The sequence below is a fragment of the Phocoena phocoena genome, chromosome 16 (assembly GCF_963924675.1).
Source record: "Phocoena phocoena chromosome 16, mPhoPho1.1, whole genome shotgun sequence".
NCBI classification, from domain to species: Eukaryota; Metazoa; Chordata; class Mammalia; order Artiodactyla; family Phocoenidae; genus Phocoena; species Phocoena phocoena.
The window spans coordinates 69850638-69864026 of NC_089234.1; positions in this window are offsets into that span (position 1 = coordinate 69850638).

The following is a 13389-nucleotide window of genomic DNA, read 5'->3' on the forward strand; positions in this document are numbered from 1 at the left end:
AGCTGTACCTTACAGTAACTTGATGAAACCACGTTTCTCTTTATTTCTGTGTTCCAGCTAATAAATGAAGAAATGGTAGAATTAGAATATTACCAGTATTGAACTGGTAATGATAATCAATGGCTATTAACCTTAAAAAAATGAGGTAATAGATATTATATCTTCTCATAGAAATACACAAAACCCGTTACAAAATAATCATGCCACACACAAAAAAATTAAATCTGAATCTTTCTCTTCTATATCTCATCAAAGAGATGCAATCAACAAAATTCAAACTCGGGGGGAATTCTGTATGACAAAAGAGCCTGTTTCTTAACAACAACAAAAATACTGCAAAGATTAAAAACCCAGGATATTGAAGGAGAATCCATGAAGAGACAAGACATAAATGAAAGAACTGTGATGTGTGCACTTTATATGAATCACAAATCAAGTAGGGAAAATTTAAAAAGGGAAAAGAAAATAACTGAGGACCTGTGAAGAATGATGAATATTTGAAGATTTTAAGAATGTTTTACATTATTTTAAGGTGATGATGGTTGTCTTTAAAGTAAACACAAGAGCCCTAAGTTTAAAAAATTGGTGAAGATGGGGCTTCCCTGGTGGTGCAGTGGTTGAGAATCCACCTGCCAATGCAGGGGACACGGGTTCGTGCCCCGGTCCAGGAAGATCTCACATGCTGTGGAGCGGCTGGGCCCGTGAGCCATGGCTGCTGAGCCAAAAAAAATTGGTGAAGATGGATGGCAAGTATAGCAGGCGTATCACATTATTTTCTCTTCCTCTGTTTGTTTTTAATTTCCATAATGAAAAGTTAAAAATGTTTCCATTAATTCAAGTTTGTGTAGTTACTAATACCAACAATGAGAACTTCTTTATCAAGAGAAGAATTCTGATGCTCGACTTTTCTTGATTAATATTTCAAGGAACTTAACACACCATTAAAGTTAGAAACTCAATTACCTGCTCAAGCTTAACACTGGCAAATTTTCTTTCCAATCAATTTCCTCTGCTTCATAAAAGTTGTTTCAAGAAAGCTGACAGAACTAGAAATTATAACTGAGAGATAAGAAATAACTTTGGAAATTTATTTTATGGTTTAATTTCATATTTAATCTAGACTTTGGCAATTGCATATACATTGCCTAACACACAAAATTTTAGAAAAACTAGCCATATGTATCATACTTAGAGATCTTTCTACTATTTTTCACTCTGTTAAAGTATCTTCCCCTTTTATCCAATGCTCTGTTACTTCATTGAGTGGAACTTTTTTAATATAATAAATTTGGAAAATCGGGTCAGTGAACAAATAATCATACCTTTGTTCTAACTGACTAACCATTTGGATAAACAATCAAATTGTATCCTTACTTTATACCAAACTTAAGCCTATATGGATTAAATATTTAGATATTAAAAATGAAACCATAAAAGTAATATAATAGAAAATACTGATGAATGTTTATATAAACTATGATGAGGAATGACTTGCTCATGTGATATTAATTCAGAACCTAAATAAAATGACTGATAGAACTGAAGACATAGAAAGTTAAACCACAATATTGCAAAAGACCCCTTTATCCAAGTTTGTGACCACTGGTAGATATTTAAAATACATGTTATTAAGAGTTAATATTCTTTTTTTTTTTGCGGTACGCGGGCCTCTCACTGCTGTGGCCTCTCCCGTTGCGGAGCACAGGCTCCGGACGCGCAGGCTCAGCGGCCATGGCTCACAGGCCCAGCCGCTCCGTGGCATGTGGGATCTTCCCGGACCGGGGCACGAACCCGCGTCCCCTGCATTGGCAGGCAGACTCTAAACCACTGTGCCACCGGGGAAGCCTCAAGAGTTAATATTCTTAATTAAGAACATTTACGAATAGGTGAGAAAAAGGTGCTCTTTCTGAGAGAAAATGGACGAAGGACATGAATAAATGATGTACCAATAAAGGAATGGAAATACAAATTACCAATATATACATGGGAAAAAAGTTCATCCTGACTTGCTGGTAATAAAATAAATGCAGATTAATATGAGGATGAGATGACATTTTCTCATCTGTCACATTGGCAAAGGCAAAGAGTTTGATTGGGCAGGTGTGTGGCTTTTGGCCCACTAGCACTGCAAACTGCTGGTACAAGCAGAGGTCGGTACAACCTCTCTATAAGCAGTTTGTCCGTATTAAGGCCTTTAGCATTTGCATAACCTTTAACATGGGAATTCTCTCTCTAAAAAAAAAAAGTGCAGAAACACTAACATAAATGTTTATTGCAGCATTGTTTACAATAGCAAAAAAAGCTGTAAGCAATCTGAAATCCCAGGGATGAGGAATTTATTCAACCCTTTGGTAGGTACATTACAGATGCCAAAGAATGCCTTATTTATTTATTTATTCATTCATTCATTTATGGCTGTGCTGGGTCTTTGTTGCTGCCTGCGGGCTTTCTCTAGTTGTGGTGAGCGGGGGCTACTCTTTGTTGCGGTGCGCGGGCTTCTCATTGCGGTGGCTTCTCTTGTTGCGGACCATGGCCTCTAGGCATGCAGGCTCAGTAGTTGTGGCTCGTGGGCTCTAGAGCACAGGCTCAGTAGCTGTGGCGCATGGGCTTAGTTGCTCTGCGGTATGTAGGATCTTCCCAGACCAGGACTCAAACCCGTGTCCCCTGAATTGGCAGGCGGACTCTCAACCAGAATGCCTTATTCCTGTAGCAAGATGGTGATAGCTGTTGTTAAGTGGGAAAAGAAGGGTTCAGAGCAATTTATATTGTGTCATCCCATTTTATTTCTCTCCCATATATATATATACACACAAACACACACACATATATGTGTATATATATAAAATGTATCTGCATTCTATATAAGAAACATATAATTTCTGCAAGAAACAAAATTTTTAAAGATGTTTTGTTTCCTATTGTATTTCAAATGTTTCTGGTAAGGATTTATACTATAACATGTAACAATAGGAAAGATCATAAGATCATTCAGGACATTTTAATGCTCCTTCTTCTTGAGGTAGGATGACTGATGGATGAACTGCAGCTCCAGAGGCAGAGCCCAGAGTGATCAAGAAATCTGCATGATGTAAGTTCACATCTGATTTTAACGTGTCACAAAGAAAAGAAATGTAATACCTTTTTGTATTTGATGGGTGGTACATGGATAGATTTTTAAGTCCAGAATACATACACACACACACACACAAATGTACGTACATAAACAAGAAAAAATTGCTTGCCAAGGAAGCTTGGGAAAGCTGATGAGGAAAGACTAATGCCTTCATACTGATAAATACTAGCACCCAATAACTAAGGAACTATTAGACTCTGTGATACAACAAGTATCAAGTGATACACATCATGATTGCAGGTTGTAAATGATCTAGTGGGTTACATAAATCATAATATTAAAATTAATTTTACCCATTTCTTTTTACCTTTTTAAAAAGACGAGGATACCAGAAAATGTAGTATTAGATGTGTGGCGTGCGTTATATTTCTGTTGGGCAGTGCTTCTGTATACTGTAGTAAAAATCTATTTATGTCATACCTCTGCTCATAAACTGTCAGTGTCTTCCTCTTACTTTTAGAAAAAGACAAAAACCTTTAATGTTGTCTGTGAGCCCATGAAGAGTCTTAGTGCTGCCTGCCTCACCATTTCTACTAGTTCCCATTCTTCCCCTTGATTTCTGAGGTCCAGCCAATTGGACCATCTATCAGGTCCTTCAACATAGAATTTTTCTAACTGCAGATTGAGACTTACAGTCTGTCATGGAACAAATTCAGTGAATTGAGACCAACAGTAAAAAACATGAAATAGAACAGAACAGAAAATAACATCACAAGTAAAAGGGTAAATGTTATTTTATGTAAATGCTTTTTATTTTACATATATGTTTACTGGATTATGTTGTGAAATATATTTCTTACTGGAGTAAAAATGTTTGAGAAGCAATTCTCAAACCCAGGGTTTCTCAACTTTGGCACTCTTGACATTTTGGTTGTATAATTCTTTATGGTGGTGCGTTGTCATGCTCTTTACAGGATGTATAGCAGCATCTCTGGTCTCTACCCACTAGATACGAGTAGCACAACCTTCCTCTGTTATGCCAACTCAAAATACCTCCAGACTTTGCCATATGTCCCCCAGTTGAGGACTGTTGCTCCAATCCATCATACTCAATCTCACAACAAAGCTTTTTCACAAACCGTTCTCATTTACTGCAGGGAGCTGCTCACCTCTCCTCTCCTGGTAACTCTTCCTCACCTTTCAGCTCAGTTGCACTCCTCTTGGGAACGTCTTTCCTGAGTCCTCTAGGTAAGTCTCATCCTTCTACTGTAAGTTCTCATACAATCACGTGCTCTATTTTAAGCACTTACCAATTTATTATTTTCCATTTACCTCTGTGATTATTTGATTAATATATGCCTCTCTCACTAGGCTGTTAGTTGAAGTCAGGCATCATGTCTGATTTTGTCCACAATACAGCATTATGCAAATAGTTATTCAGTGTCTACTGTGTACAGGCTCCAAACTAGATGCTAGGTGTGCATTGGATGGCTGAAAAAGCAAAATCCCTGTCCCTGAGTGGCTGACAGTCTTGCTGGGGAGACCTAAAATATAGAAACAGACCACTATTTAAGTGCAAATTAATAATGGAAGTGGTGCTAAAGTAAAGATGTGTTTTGAGTTGGCAAGACCAAATTCGGTAGCATTGTCAGGAGAAGGCTGCACTGAGGATGTGAACGTTTGGTAAAATATGAAGTGTCAGAAGGATACAGCCATATAAAAGCAGGGAAAGAACATTCCAAGAGCAAGTATCGTCTTATTTAAAGCCCTTATGACATGTTCCTAGTAGGTTTTTAAAAGATCATTCTGTTATGAAGAGAATGTAGCAGAGGAAAAGAAAAGAAGGGGAAGTTAAGAAGTCATCCAGTCCAGGTAGGAAACCATTGGTATCTTGGACTAGGGGTTGTTGAAGTGGTAATGGAAAGAATATGATGTATAAGTACTTACTAAGTACCTAGTATGTCAGTTGTCAGATTTGACGTACTAGGTCCTTAGTAAATATTTGCTGATTTAATATCTAGTCAGTGAATTCATTAAATATTTGCTAACATAATTAGATCAAAGCTTTAAGAAATTAAGACAACTTTGGAGTAAGGTTTGAGTGATTGTCTTTTATTTTTGTCACCATATCTGCCTGTTAAAGTTTTCAAATTCCAGATTGTCTGAGAAAATTTCCCTATATTCTCAGACAAATTAATGTCTGTTTCCACAGCTATTATAGCAAATTTGTTCTAGTTCCATTGTAGCATTTATTGCTGTCTACCTTAGATGAGATATTTGTGTCCATCTGCCCAACTATGTTATGGGTGCAGTGAAAGTTGATAATTTTTTTTTAATCACGAACTCTGATACAATAGGCTGTATATAGGAGGCATTAAATAATGTTGGTTGAATGGAATGAATGCTGCAAAAATGGAAAAATTCAGTCTTTTAAAACTTTGATGACTCAGTCAGAAATAATCTCCCAATGGATAGGAAATTATACTTACTTGAAGTTAAAGTTTATTTTGAAAAGGCAGTATTTTAAAACATGTCTCAGACATACTAAAGGCAGGTTTCACTAATACAGTTTTTGCTGATGTATTGGAACATGTCTTTTCATTTCTCTTTGATGATTATAGCAAGGAGTGGAAATGCTAGGTCATAGGCTAAGGGTATGTTTAACTCTCTTAGAAACTACCTAATCTTTTCCCAAAGATACTTACTATTTTATGCTCTCAGCAGTCATGTATGAAAATTCCTGCTTCTCCATATTTTTGTTAACTTTTGCTATGCCAGTCATTTTAATTTTCAGCCATTTTAGTGGGTGTGAAATGGTATCTCAATGAAGTTTCAATCTGAAGTTTCCTGATGACTAATGATGTTGAATACTCCATCATATCCTTATTAGCCATACATTTATCTCCCTTTTTAAAGTGTTTGAGTCCTTCACTGAGTTAAAAATTTTTCTAGCTTTTTTGAGATATAATTGACATATAACATTGAAGTAAGTTTAAAGTGTACAACATGATTCCATACACAAATATATAGCAAAATGATTACCACAATAAAGTTGGTTAACACATCTATCACCATCACCTCACATAATTACCAATTTTATGGTGATGGTTATGGTGATGAGAACATTTAAAATCTACTTTCTTAGCAACCTGCAAGCATACAACATAGTACTGTTAACTGTAGTCACTGTACTGTACATTAGATCCCCAGAATTTATTCATCTTTTAACTCCACGTTTGTACCCTTTGACCAACATCTCCCCCTTTCCCCCACCCACCAGTCCCTAGAAACAAAAGTCTACTCTCTGTTTCTGTGAGTTCAGCTCTTTAGATTCCACATGTAAGTGAGATCATATAGTATATTTGCCTTTCTGTGTCTGACTTATTTCACTTAGCATAATGCACTCAAGTTCCATCCATGTTGTTGCAAATGACAAGATTTTGTTATTTTTTATGGCTGGATAATATTCATATACATTATATATAGGTAACATATGGGTAAGTATATACATTATAAAATACACATGTATTCTATTACATATAGGTATATATTATGTGTATGTATACATATATATATGCGCACATATATATGCGCATATATATATAAGGAACATTTTCTTCAGCCATTCATCCCTTGATGGACACAAGTTATTTCCACTTCTTGGCTATTGTGAATAATGCTACAGTGAGTGAGCACGGGAGTGCAGGTATCTCTTTGAGGTAGTGATAACTTGTCCTTCGAATATATACCAGGAAGTTAGATCATATAGTAATTCTATTTTTAATCTTTTTGAGGAAACTCCATACTGTTTTCCACAGTGGTTGTACCAATTACATTGCCACCGACAGTGCAAAAGAGTTCCCTTTTCTCCAAATTTTCCTCAGCACTTGTTATCTCTTGTCTTTTTGAGAATAGCCATTCTAACAGGTGTGATATCTCACTATGGGTTTGGTTACATCTCCCTGATAATTAGTGATGATGCACTTGTTGGCCTTTGTATGTTCTCTGTGAGAAAGTGTCTACTCAGGTCCTTTGCCTGATTTTTTTTTTTTTTTTTTTTTGCTGTACGCGGGCCTCTCACTGTTGTGGCCTCTCCCGTTGCGGAGCACAGGCTCTGGACGCGCAGGCTCAGTGGCCATGGCTCACGGGCCCAGCTGCTCCGCGGCATGCGGGATCTTCCCGGATCGGGGCACAAACCCGTGTCTGCTGCATCGGCAGGCGGACTCTCAACCACTGCGTCACCAGGGAAGCCCACTTTGCCTGATTTTTAATGAGATTATTTTGGGTTTTTGCTCTTGATTTGTAGGCACTCCTTATATTTTTGGATATTAACCTCATCAAATATATGACTTGCAAATATTTTCTCCCATTCTATAGGTTGCCTTTTCATTTTGTTGATTGTTTCTTTTGCTGTATAGAAGCTTTGAACTTTGATGTAGTCACACTTGATTTTTGCTTTTATAACTTGTGCTTTTGGTATTGTATCCAAAATTTCATTGCCAAGACTTCATTGCCAAGGAGTTTTCCCTTATGTTTTCTTAGGAGTTTTATGGTTTTAGGCCTTACATTTAAGTACTTAATCCGTTTCTAGTTAATTTTTGTGAGTGGTGTAAGATAGAGGTTCAATTTCATTCTTTTGCATATGGATATACCTTCATCGAATTTTAAAAAATCGTGTTGCATGTCTTTTTATTATTTAATTGTAGGTGTTCTTTTTTTTAAAATTAATTAATTTATGGCTGTGTTGGGTCTTCGTTTCTGTGCGAGGGGCTTTCTCTAGTTGTGGCAAGTGGGGGCGCCACTCTTCATCACGGTGCGCGGGCCTCTCACTATCACGGCCTCTCTTGTTGCGGAGCACAGGCTCCAGACCTGCAGGCTCAGTAGTTGTGGCTCACGGGCCTAGTTGCTCTGTGGCATGTGGGATCCTCCCAGACCAGGGCTTGAACCTGTGTTCTCTGCATTAGCAGGCAAATTCTCAACAACTGCACCACCGGGAAAGCCCGGTATTCTTTATATACATATATACACATATATATATGCATGCCAAATATTTCTATTACAGTTTTCTGAAGGAAATGATATCTTGCATATTTTTACGAAGAACATTAAAAAGTTTTTACTGAAGTATAACTGAGAAAGAATATTATATTAGATTTAAGTGTACAACATAACAATTTGACATTTGTATACACTGTGAGATGATCACCAAAATAAGTCTATTTACCCTCTGTCGTCACACAAAGTTTCAGAAACAATTTTTTTTCTTGTAATGAGAATTGTTAATATTTACTTTCTTAGCAGTTTTCAATTTTGCAATAAAATATTGACTGTAGTCAGCATGCTGTACATTATATCCCCATGACTTAATAATTTTAATGTAACTGGAAATTTGTACCTCTTGATCCCCTTCACCCATTTCTCCCAACCACCCCCTCACCTCTGGCAACCACCAGTCTGTTTTATTTATGCATTTTGTTTCACTTTTCAGATTCCACATATAAGTGAAATCATACAGTATTTGTCTTTCTCTGATTTATTTCACTAAATATAATATTCTCTAGGTCCATCCATGTTCTCTCAAATGGCAAGATGTCTTTCTTTTTTATGGCTGAGTAGTAGTCCATTGTGTGTGTATGTGTGTGTGTATGTGTGTATACACACACATACACACACACACACACACCACATCTTCCTTAACCAATCATCCATCAATGGGCACTTGGGTTGTTTCCAGTTCTTGGCTGTTGTAAATACTGCTGCAGTGAACTCAGGGGTGAATATATCTTTTTGAGTTAGTGTTTTTATTTTCTTTGGATAAACAGCCAGAAGTGGAATTGCTGGGTCCATATGGCAGATCTATTTTGAATTTTTTGAGGAATCTCCATACTGTTTTCCATAGTGGCTGTGCCAATTTAAATTCCCACCAACAGTCCACAAGGGTTCCCTTTTTTCCATATCCTCACCAACATTTGTTATCTCTTGTTTTTTTTTTTTAAATATAAACAGCCATTCTGACAGGTGTGAGGTGATATCTCATTGTGGTTATGATTTGCATCTCCCTAGTGATTAGTAATGTTGAGCATCTTTTCATGTGCCTGTTGGCCATCTGTATGTCTTCTTTGGACAAATGTTTGTTCAGATCCTCTGCCCATTTTTAGTCAGATTGTTTGTCATTCAGTTGTGAGACTTCTTTATATGTTTTGGTTAGTAACCCTTTATCGGACATACCATTTGCAAATATCTTGTACCATTCAGTAGGTTGCATTTTGATTTTGTTGATGATTACCTTCACTGTGAATAAAGATTTTTGGTTTGATGTAGCCCATTTGTTTATTTTTGCTTTTGTTTCCATTGCTTCTGGGGTCAGATCCAAATATACATATAGTTAAGACCAAGGTCAGTCAAGAGTTTACTGCTTATGTTTTCTTCCAGTTTTATGGTTTCTGGTGTTACATTCAAGTCTTTCACCCATTTTGAGATAATTTTTTGGTACTACAGATGGTAGTCCAGTTTTATTCTTTTGCATGTGGTTGTCCAGTTTTCCCCACACTATATTGAAAAACTGTCCTTTCCCCATGTATGTTTTTGCTTCCTTTGGCATAAATTAGTTGACCATATGGCATGGGTTTATTTCTGGGCTCTCTATTCTGTTCCATTGAACTACATGTCTGTCTTTTTGCCAATTCCATACTGTTTTGGTTAGTATAGGTTTGTAGTATAATTAGAAATTAGGAAGTGTGATGCCTCCAGCTTTGTTCTTCTTTCTCAGAATGGCTTTGGCTATTTGGGACTTTTTGTGTTTCCATACAAATTTCAGGATTGATCTATTTCTGTGAAAAATGCCACTGGAATTTTGATTTGGTATGGACATTTTAACAATATTAATTCTTCCAATTCATGAACATAGAATATATTCCCATTTATTTGTGTCTCTTTAAATTTTTTTCATTAATATATTTTTGAGTGTATAGGTCTTTCACCTCCTTGGTTAAGTTCATTCCCAGGTATTTTATTCTTTTGATGCAATCAAAGGTATTTTGTAAGGGGATTGTTAATTTCTTTTTCTGATCATTTGTTGTTAGTCTCTAAAAATGCAACTTATTTTTGTATATTGCTTTTTTTTTTTTTAAACATCTTTATTGGGGTATAATTGCTTTACAATGGTGTGTTAGTTTCTGCTTTATAACAAAGTGAATCAGCTATACATATACATATGTTCCTATATGTCTTCCCTCTTGCGTCTCCCTCCCTCCCACTCTCCCCCTCCCACCCCTCCAGGCTGTTACAAAGCCCCGAGCTAATATCCCTGTGCCTTGCGGCTGCTTCCCCCTAGCTATCTACCTTACTACGTTTGTTAGTGTGTATATATGTCCATGACTCTCTCTCGCCCTGTCAAAGCTCACCCTTCCCCCTCCCCATATCCTCAAGTCCGTTCTCCAGTAGGTCTGCGTCTTTATTCCTGTCTTACCCCTAGGTTCTTCATGACATTTTTTTCCCTTAAATTCCATATATATGTGTTAGCATACGGTATTTGTCTTTTTCTTTCTGACTTACTTCACTCTGTATGACAGACTCTAGGTCTATCCATCTCATTACAAATAGCTCAATTTCATTTCTTTTTAAGGCTGAGTAATATTCCATTGTGTATATGTGCCACATCTTCTTTATCCATTCATCCGATGATGGGCGCTTAGGTTGTTTCCATCTCCGGGCTATTGTAAATAGAGCTGCAATGAACATTTTGGTACATGACTCTTTTTGAATTTTAGTTTTCTCAGGGTATATGCCCAGTAGTGGGATTGCTGGGTCATATGGTAATTCTATTTGTAGTTTTTTAAGGAACCTCCATACTGTTCTCCATAGTGGCTGAACCAATTCACATTCCCACCAGCAGTGCAAGAGTGTCCCCTTTTCTCCACACCCTCTCCAGCATTTATTGTTTCTAGATTTTTTGATGATGGCCATTCTGACTGGTGTGAGATGATATCTCATTGTAGTTTTGATTTGCATTTCTCTAATGATTAATGATGTTGAGCATTCTTTCATGTGTTTGTTGGCATTCTGTATATCTTCTTTGGAGAAATGTCTGTTTAGGTCTTCTGCCCATTTTTGGATGGGGTTGTTTGTTTTTTTGTTATTGAGCTGCATGAGCTGCTTGTAAATTTTGGAGATTAATCCTTTGTCAGTTGCTTCATTTGCAAATGTTTTCTCCCATTCTGAGGGTTGTCTTTTGGTCTTGATTATGGTTTCCTTTGCTGTGCAAAAGCTTTGAAGTTTCATTAGGTCCCATTTGTTTATTTTTGTTTTTATTTCCATTACTCTAGGAGGTGGGTCAGAAAGGATCTTGCTGTGATTTATGTCATAGAGTGTTCTTCCTATGTTTTCCTCTAAGAGTTTGATAGTTTCTGGCCTTACATTTAGGTCTTTAATCCATTTTGAGTTTATTTTTGTGTATGGTGTTAGGGAGTGATCTAATCTCATGCTTTTACATGTACCTGTCCAGTTTTCCCAGCACCATTTATTGAAGAGGCTGTCCTTTCTCCACTGTACATTCCTGCCTCCTTTATCAAAGATAAGGTGTCCATATGTGCGTGGGTTTATCTCGGGGCTTTCTATCCTATTCCACTGACCTGTGTTTCTGTTTTTGTGCCAGTACCATGCTGTCTTGATTACTGTTGCTTTGTAGTATAGTCTGAAGTCAGGGAGCCTGATTCCTCCAGCTCCTTTTTTCGTTCTCAAGATTGCTTTGGCTATTCGGGGTCTTTTGTGTTTCCATACAAATTGCGAAATTTTTTGTTCTAGTTCTGTGAAAAATGCCAGTGGTAGTTTGATAGGGATTGCATTGAATCTGTAGATTGCTTTGGTGTATATTGCTTTTGTACCTTGAAACTTTACTGAATTTACTTACTAGTTCTAGCAGGTTTTTTTTTTTTTTTTGAGTCTTTAGGGTTTTCTATATATAAAATGATGTTGTCCTCAAATAGTGACAGTTTTACTTCTTCCTTTCCAATATGGATGCCTTTTATTTCTTTTTCCTGCCTAATTGCTAGCACTTTCAGTACTATGTTGAATAAAAATATGGGTTAAGGTCCACTACTATTATGGTATTGTTGTCAGTTTTTCTCTTTAGGTCTATTAATATTTGCTTTATGTATTTAGGTGCTCCTAGGTTGGGTGCATAAATATTTACAAGTGTCATATATCTTCTTGCTGGATTGAGTCCTTTATCATTATGTAATGTCTCTCTATGTCTTTTATACAGTCTTTGTTTTAACGCCCATTTTGTCTGATAAAAGTATAGCTACATCAACTTCCTTTTGGTTTCCATTTCATGAAACATCTTTTTCCATTCCTTCACATTCGGTCTGTGTGTGTCCTTACATCTGAAGTGCGTCTCTTGTAAGCAGCATATATGTGGGTCTTGTTTTTTTTTATCCATTCAGCCACTCTGTGTTTTGATTGGAGTATTTAGTCCATTTACATTTAAAGTCACTATTGATAGGCATGTACTTATTGCATTTGTGTTAATTGTTTTCTGGCTATTTTGTAGTTCTTCTCTATACCTTTCTTCTTCTTGATTTCCTCCCTTCTGGTTTGATGTCTTATAGAGTGTTATGCTTAGATTCCTTTCCCATTATCTTTTGGTTATCTACTATGGGTTTTTGCTTTGTGGTTACCATGAGACTCATATATAACAGCCTATAGATATACGACAATCTATTTAAGTTGATAGCAAGATAAGTTTGAATGCATTCTATAAAACTCAACTTATTACTACCCCTCCTGTTGTGTGTTTTTGATGTCTTATTTTATTTTACTTTATTTTATTTATTTATTGGCTGTGTCATGGGGCATGTGGAAACTTAGCTCCCCAACCAGGGATCAAACCTGTGCCCCCTGTAGTGTGGAAGCATGGAGTCCTAACCACTGGACTGCCAGGGAATTGCCAATGTGACATTTTAAAGTTTTTAATTTTGTGTATTCCTTATTTAACTATTTTAGTTATAGTTATTTTTACCTCTTTTGTCTTTTAACCTTCATACTAGCTTTATAAGTGATTGATCGATTACTATATATTTACCTTTATTAGTGAGATTTATACTTACATGTTTTCTTGTTACTAATTAGTGCCCTTTTCAGCTTAAAGAAGTCCCTTTAACATTTCCTGCAAGACTATTTTAGTGGTGATGAACTCCTTTAGTTTTTGTTTGTCTGGAAAGCTCTTTATCTCTTCTTCAATTCTGAATGATAACCTTGCTGGGTAGAGTGTTCTTGGTTTGAGGTTTTTTCCCTTTCACCCTTTAAATATATGGTTC